Genomic DNA, 8,520 nt, shown 5'->3' with positions numbered 1-8,520 from the left:
TAAAATATACTAATAATTCGTCACCGCTCAGAATCGTTTTTCGTATACACTATACAATGATAATATTATATCATTGAATTCAAATTTAATATTATCCATTATATAGTGACACACTTGTAACCTACTGTACAGCAGAGCGACATCCACTTACCCACCTTTTTTTTTTTTGTTTTTTTTTCTATAAATATCAATAAAAAATTATTTGTTGGGTAAAAAACCAATTTTTTTGTTTTGTAAGTATTTAAAGTTCAAATTTTGACAAAATTTAATAATAATTTTGTAGTTAAAAATGTATAAAATGTTCAACTTTTATAGCTAAGGATTGAAAATTTAAAACAAGGTTCCATGTAAATAGGTTATATATATATGTATAAATTATTTTATTCATGATAATATCATCAAATATACTTAGTAATATCATAGGCTGACTGACTGACTGACAGTCTTCGCTCAGAATCGTTTTTCTTATACAATGATATTATTAAATCTCCCCTCACAGGGCTTGATTAAACCAGACCATAGCTCTAGTGCCCAGTCTAGACAGTAGACATTATACCACACAGGTAAATCAGACCCCTGCATAGGCGCAAATAGCGTTTGGATTTGGAGGGGGCCGGGGGGCTAAAGGCTAATTATAATTAGGGGATTATAATCTTATTTTCATTTGAATTAAATTGAATATGAGTAACAAGTAACATATTATAATCCAAAACTATCAAGGATTTTAAGTAATAATATTTAAGAACATTATAATTTATGTTATTAACGTACCTTTATACAATCTGAATTCTGATTACTCTAAATTCTGATTACAATAGTCGATTACGCTTAACCCACTGATTTTACGGGCCGAATTCCGCGGTTTAACCGGAGATCATCCTATGTAACACTGGCCGTTAGATATCTATAGGTAGTAGGTACCAAATTATTACCTATTAAAAATATATTTATATATACATACATACGATTTTACCCTGAACAAATTTTATTTTCATTTGGTTCAAAACTGTTGCTGCTAACAGTCAAGCCAAAAGATAAAAGTTATATACGTCTTCGATATTTTAAAACTTTATTTTAACTAATTTAAAATATGGAAAAAATAATTTTAACACTAGAAGGATTAAGAGGCCAAGGAAATACGTTCAAAGATGAAGATGGATTTGTTTATTGGAAGAAATTGGACTATAAATCGCATATGACTGTCAGATGTTCACTGTGGAAGACCGGGTAAATACTAAATACCTATGTTTTAACTTAATGAAATTAAATCTTGATTATTTCTGATTTTTTAATTACTAATTACTATTATAATTGTAAAACAGTGGAATTCATTATAAAATGTAAACATTATGATATAGGTAGGTAGTCAAAATATTTTGACTCTTTTTGAGATATTTATCGTCAAGACATTTTCGTTTTTTACATTTTTAGATTCTGAGTGGAACGATGAATGTATTGATTTTACAATGATGTGTGTTTTTTTTTTTTTATTTATTTTTATTTTTATTTTTGTGTCTGTGTACACGATAAGTAATCGAAATAATGCTTCGATTTTAAACTTCAGTATCTTGTTCGATTGGAAAGTGAATATCGTTGGTGCATTGGGGAGGTCAAAATTTAAAATTCCCAGTAATTTTCAAAAGCACCAAGAAAAACCAAAGAAAAATTAAGGAAAAACGGGAATTTTTACGCAAAATTGAAATTGGTTTTTGGTGTAACTTTAAAAAAAATGACCGTAGATACATGAAATTTTGACTGAATGTTTATATTAGCATTTTCTATACACCATAACATTCTAAAAATATTTTGACTTATTTTGAGCTCTTTACGGACATTGTCAGTTTTCATTTTTTTTTAGTTTTTTTTCTAAAAATATCAATAGAATTTTATAAAAGGCTCCTAGTATATTGTTTCAAAAGCAGATGAAAAATATTAAAAATCCTGAGTCACAGTTTTTTTTATAAGCATTTAAAGTTCAAAAATTGACAAAATATGGAAAAATCACGAAAATTAGCAAATTATTTTGAGTTAAGAATTCGTAAAAATTTTTCTTTTTAAATCTAAGATTTTAAAATGTAATACAAGATTCCTTATAAGATTATCTACCTTTATCAAACAAAAAATATCTATAAGAAAGTCAAATTAAATTTTTATGATCGTTTGAAATTCAAATTTTTACAACATTGGATATTCACTCGATTTCTCATGTAGCGATTTTCTTATTTTGTTGTAATTCAAAAATGAATAACTGTAGATACATGAAAATTTTACTGAATGTTTATATTAGCATTTCCTATACACCATACAATTTTGAAAATATTTTGACTCTTTTTGAGCTGTTTACGGAATTTTCGGTTTTCAATTTTTTTAGTTTTTTTTTCTATAAATATCAATAAAGTTTTATCTGTTGGGTCAAAAAGTGTAAAAATTTAATACAAAGTTCCTGATATATTCTTACAATATCAGTTGAAAAATATTGAAAATACATATGCACAATTTTTTTTTATAAGCATTTAAAGATCGAATTTTGACAAAATTTATCAAATTTTAATTTGAATAATTATTTTGTAGTTAAAAATTTATAAAATGTTCAACTTTTGTATCTAAGAATTGAAAATTTAGAAGAAGATTCCACGTAAGTAATTAATTCTGTTACAAAAAAATCTAAAAAATACATTTACACAGTTTACTTTTATAGTCATTTGAAGTTCAAATTTGGACGAAATTACATATTTTATAACGCGTTATAAGTACCTAATGGATATTGTGATACGATTAATTTGGAATTTATTATAGGTACCTATTATAGGTCAATTTTTTTTAATACCATATATAATATTATGTCTTATACCTAGACTGACATACCGTCTCCGCTCAGAATATCGTTTTTCTTATACAATGATATTATATCATTGAATTCAAATTTAATACCATCCATTATACAGCGACCCACTTGTAATCTACTGTACAGCAGAGCGACATCCACTTACCCACCTTTTTTTTATTATGTTTGTGTTTTTATATAAATATTAGCACTATTATTATTGGCGTATTATAAAACCGAACTTGACAAGAAGAAGAATATTAGTTCTAATATTTACTACGATAACCATAGGTGGTTTTAGAATTTTAATTTTGAAAGGAATTTAGTCTTGTATACATTTTAAACATAATATAACGAGCTCATGTCAGATGGGCCTTTCGCTGATAAATTATTTAACTAAAAGTTGTTTTTGAATAAATCTGGCGTATAAAATCAATCCTAAGTGCAGTGTGCACGTTTAATTGTATAATTAATTTTGATTAATGCAATCTAAACTACGATCTGTACCCACATCTTATTGGTTGAGTTCTGTGTTGGCAGCTATTTTAAGTCGAGGAAAAATTATTCAATTTATTTAAAATATTACATTGCTTTACTTTACTCTAAACACTATATATAAATACCAAACTTAAATAAGTTAAATGCTTATTGGAAAAAATTTACTTTCGAAATATTAGATTATAAATAAACTAATTCTATTCGTTTAAACAGTGTATAGGCACAACCGTCGTCAACAATAAACAATACTAGCCAACACATAATATTAATGGTATAATATGTGACATAATGTTTACTGTTTGTATATCATAATAATATTATAAAAATAATAATGGGGAACGGAGTGGCCGAGCGGATTAAGGCGTCGCGACGGTTGAGAGTTTCTACGCACACCGGCGCCGGTTCGATGCCATCCGCAGGTGGCAGATACCTACGGGAAAGTCACGGTGTGGTGAGGTTATAATATGAATATAAGATGTAGATAACCTAAAGTTTATGTTTTGTAAGGACCGTGGTATATAGTTTTCAGTGTTGTCCCAATAACTTATTTGAGAGGGGGTAACATTTTTTTTTTAATCCCAAGTGAGTTTTGACAGCATACAGCATACAATTTATATATACATTTATCTAGTTGTCTCGACACAAATTAATGTGACTTTCTGGTAAGGTTTTCTTTTAACTTTTTTTGGTAGACAGTCGAACATTTTTTAATTTTCTCTATTTTAATGAAATTTGTTAAAGTTTTATCTTTAGACCCACATTAAAAATAATATATCGTGGATCTGTGTTCAACTTGACCAAGAAAGAAAATTATTTATCGACGATATTTAAAAATAAAAATGTTTAAAGCTGAAAAAGAGTCAATATATTTTGAATATCTTGTAGGAAATATCTTGTAAGGAAAATGCTCATATATTATATAAAAATTTTGTTAAAATATAAAATTTTTACGGTTATTTATTTTTGAATTACAACAGAAAAACATAATCGATTTTGTCAATAACTGGTTTTGTGTAAAAACTACTTTTATATTTGTTAATTTTTTTTTCACGATGCTTTTGAAAATACTGGAAACTTTTTTACTTTTGAGTTTTGACCCAACAAAGTACCAACTAAATTCACTTTCCTATAAACAATGTTAATTAGGTACTTACGGTTCCACCGAAGTTTTACATTATAATTTGGTATCCAGTGTTGGCGCAGTGTCATGGACATCGGTGCACCCTAATAATTGGGAATTAATATTGACATTATATAAACAGCAGAGCGTTCTTTAATAAATAACAGACAATTGGAAAGATAGTATCTATTATTGGTTAAAAAAGTAATAAAAGTAGGTAGTAGGCATTATCAAAACAATACAAAGTTAAATAATTGTATAAATGATTACCTAGTTAAGTTAATATTTATTAGTTAGTATTAGTTAAATTATGGCCAACAATTATAAATAATATATTTTGAGCCTAAATATTGCAATGGCTTTATATCAATGCAACTATTATAGTAGTTAGTCTACAGTGGTACAATATACTTAAATTTAACTATTTAGACGTTGGTATATACTATGCACGTAACGTTTATACAAAGTTTTTACGTATAAATCTAATATCTACCTACAATATGTATACCTTGCATTTATACGTAGATTTATCTACAATAATTATACGTAGATTTAACTAAGATATTTATACGTAGATAGCTAAACGGAATTTTAATGGATATAAATGAGAGGGATACTTACACGGTTACAAGCATTTTATACGATGAATAAATCTAGGAAATTACGAATATTATGTGTAGAATAAACGTTGAATATCTCTCTAATCTCGTTTGACAAAAATTATCCTTAGATTACACTAATATCAACGAAGTATCATCGTGTATGGTGTATTATACATTTATACGTACCTAATTATGGTATACTATATACATAGATACGTTTAATACAATATCTATATTTGCTATGTTATGTAATACCTACACCTGTTATGTATACTAATACATACCTGACACCTGTGTATGAACTACCTACATTTGGTAAACAAAGTTGAATAAATACTCATATAATTTGAAAGCAATATTTTTATAGGTAGATACTTTAAAAAATAAAAAGTCTGAGGCACTCGGGGACTGCCGTGGTAAAGCTATTGCATAGCAATTTTGTAGCTATGTTTTATGTAACTATTTATTTTTGTATGATATTAATTCAAATTACACTTTTTGAGCGCGACGACCGAAAAGAAAATAACAAAATGAGTTTTTTTTGTTGATAATGAACAATCATGGTAGATAAACACCGTTAGGAAATATTTTATTTGAGACTTTTTTTGGTTAGACAACTGGTTAGACTGTGAATAACAAAAAAAAAATTATAAGGCATCATGTATCAAACACGATGTGTTTATGGCTCTACTATAAAATCATGAAAACTAAGATACGTGTTGTTGCAGTATCAGCCACAGTATACAATATACATGCTGACAGAGAGCATAATACATAGGTAGATTAAATGTATAAGCGGCACGCGCGTAAAAAAATTAACACAGAACGGCGCGAATCACAGATTGTCAACAAAAATTCGAGTCAGACAGTTTAACTCATAATTCATAAACAAGACGACAACTCCGATATATGGTAAATTTCATCATTAATATATATATCGTATATTATAGGTACATTTATACTTGCTACCAGCAAATATACCTACAAACAATAACCGACGACCGCCGAGGCGCCAACATTCGATCGCAGATAATAATAATATCTTATAATGGTTACAGTTTTTCATTACGAAAAATTGTTTTCAGTCACCAGCTTAATAATGATCATGATAAAACCAAAAAAAATATATCAACATGGACATTAGCTAACTTAATTATTCAATTTGTAGGCGAACCAAGTTAATAATCTGTTTTTTGAAATAGAATATAAAATGATTTTGCAAATCTAGTTCGACAATGAGGGACCTTAAAATTAAAACAACTCATTAATTCAGGACAGTTTATATTATAGGTGGGTACTTTTTTTAAAACGTTCACTTTATATTTTTTCGCGAAAAAACTATGAATCTAGTTAAAATGCAATTTTTGCAATGCATTTGAACATTTCGAATTACAGAATATAGGTATATATTATAATTTATAGTAGGTATACGCGCATACTCCGGCAAAACTGCCGTATTATACTTATATAGGTAGGTACATGCGAATGTGCGATCAATACCCATGGTACGCGGTAAGACGAACCGCTGTTGTGTGATGAACACGCCAGAAAGCCTGTACAATTTGAATTATTGCGGAAGCATTAATATAAGACTGTACCTATATTATTATTTATTATGATTTATGATGTATGAGTTATGTAGGTAAACTGTCATTTGAATCATACTGTACACATACACAGATGTGCGTATTGAAGACAACATCTGTACCTACCTACCTACTACCTACGTTATATCTAGGTTAGATCTGTTACGTTGTACCTATTATAGTATTAAATTATACTGTATAGCCACCATGCCATCGTATTAGGTAATTGCTGCAGGACCTAAAAAAAATCGCGTGCTACAAAACGAAAACCCAAATATTGCAGTAGTTACGGAATTGCATCCCACATTATAAATAAAACAAATTAGAAATCAATAAAAGACTAATTTTATTATAGGTTTTTCTACTTTCTTGACAAAATTCAAAAATGAATGCATTGGATCAGGGATGGTGAACCTTTCAATATTTGCGAAAACAAAAAAAATTAACTCTTTAGCTAAACAGTTGTGTCAGTACTCACTAGGTACTCAGTATGAATTAATATTTTAAAATAAACACTTTAAAGAACCAAATCAGATATTTATTGTTACATTTAAACTTTACATTATTTACTATCAATTAATATTAATATGAACACATCATTTTAGATTCTGAGTGGAACGATGAATGTATTGATTTTACAATGATGTGTGTTTTATTTTTTTTTTTGTGTCTGTCATCACCATTTAGACAGTAAAAGTGCTTCGATTTTCTTCAACAGTATCTTTTCTGATAGGAAAGTGAATCTAGTTGGTACTTTAGGGGGTCAAAAGTAAAAATTTCCCAGTAGTCAAAAGCGCCCTTAAAAAAGAAAACTTAAGGAAAAACGGGAATTTTTACGCAAAATTTGTTTTCAAGAAAATTGATTTTGGTTTTTGGCGCAACTCTTAAATAAATGACCGTAGATACATGAAATTTTGACTGAATGTTTATATTAGCATTTTCTATACACCATAACATTTTCCAAATATTTTGAGATGTTTACGGACATTCTCAGTTTTAAATTTTTTTAGTTTTTTTTTCTATAAATATCAATAAAATTATGTTTGTTGGGTAGAAAAGCTTGAAAATTTAATAGAAGGCTCCTAGTATATTGTTTCAATGACAGATGAAAAAAATAAAAATCCAGTCACAATTTTTTTTTATAAGCATCTAAAATTCAAATATTGACAAAATACGTATAAATAACGAAAATTTGCAAATTATTTTGAGTTCGAAATTCATGAAAAATGTTCTTTTTAAATCTAAGATTTTAAAATGTAATACAAGATTCCTTATAATATTGTTACCTTTATAAAAAAAAAAAATGACCACAAGAAAGTCAAATAAAATTTTTATGAGCGTTTGAAATTCATATTTGTACAACATTTGATATTCGCTCGATTTCTCATTTGACGATTTTCTTATTTTATTGTAATTAAAAAACGAATGACTGTAGATATTTGAAAATTTTACTAAATGTTAATATTTTCATTTTGTATACACCATAACATTTTGAAAATATTTTGACTCTTTTTGAGCTGTTTACGGACATTCTCAGTTTTCAATTTTTTTAGTTTTTTTTTTTTTTTTAAATATCAATACAATTTTATTTGTTGGGTCAAAAGCGTGAAAACTTAATGCAAGTATCCTGATATGTTATTACAATAACAGTTGAAAAATATTAAAAATACATAAACACAATTATTTTTTATAAGCATTTGAAGTTGAAATGTTGACAAAATTTATCAAATTTAAAATTGAATAATTATTTTGTAGTTAAAAATTTATAAAATGTTCAACTTTTATATCTAAGGATTGAAAATTTAAAACAAGATTCCACGTAAATATTTAATTCTGTTACCAAAAATTCTAAGAAATACATAAGGCACAGTTTATTTTTTATAGTCATTT

Source organism: Acyrthosiphon pisum, chromosome X (assembly GCF_005508785.2).
Source record: "Acyrthosiphon pisum isolate AL4f chromosome X, pea_aphid_22Mar2018_4r6ur, whole genome shotgun sequence".
In the NCBI taxonomy this organism is placed as follows: domain Eukaryota; kingdom Metazoa; phylum Arthropoda; class Insecta; order Hemiptera; family Aphididae; genus Acyrthosiphon; species Acyrthosiphon pisum.
The sequence above is the reverse complement of the archived record's forward strand: the minus strand, read 5'-3'. Positions refer to the sequence as shown.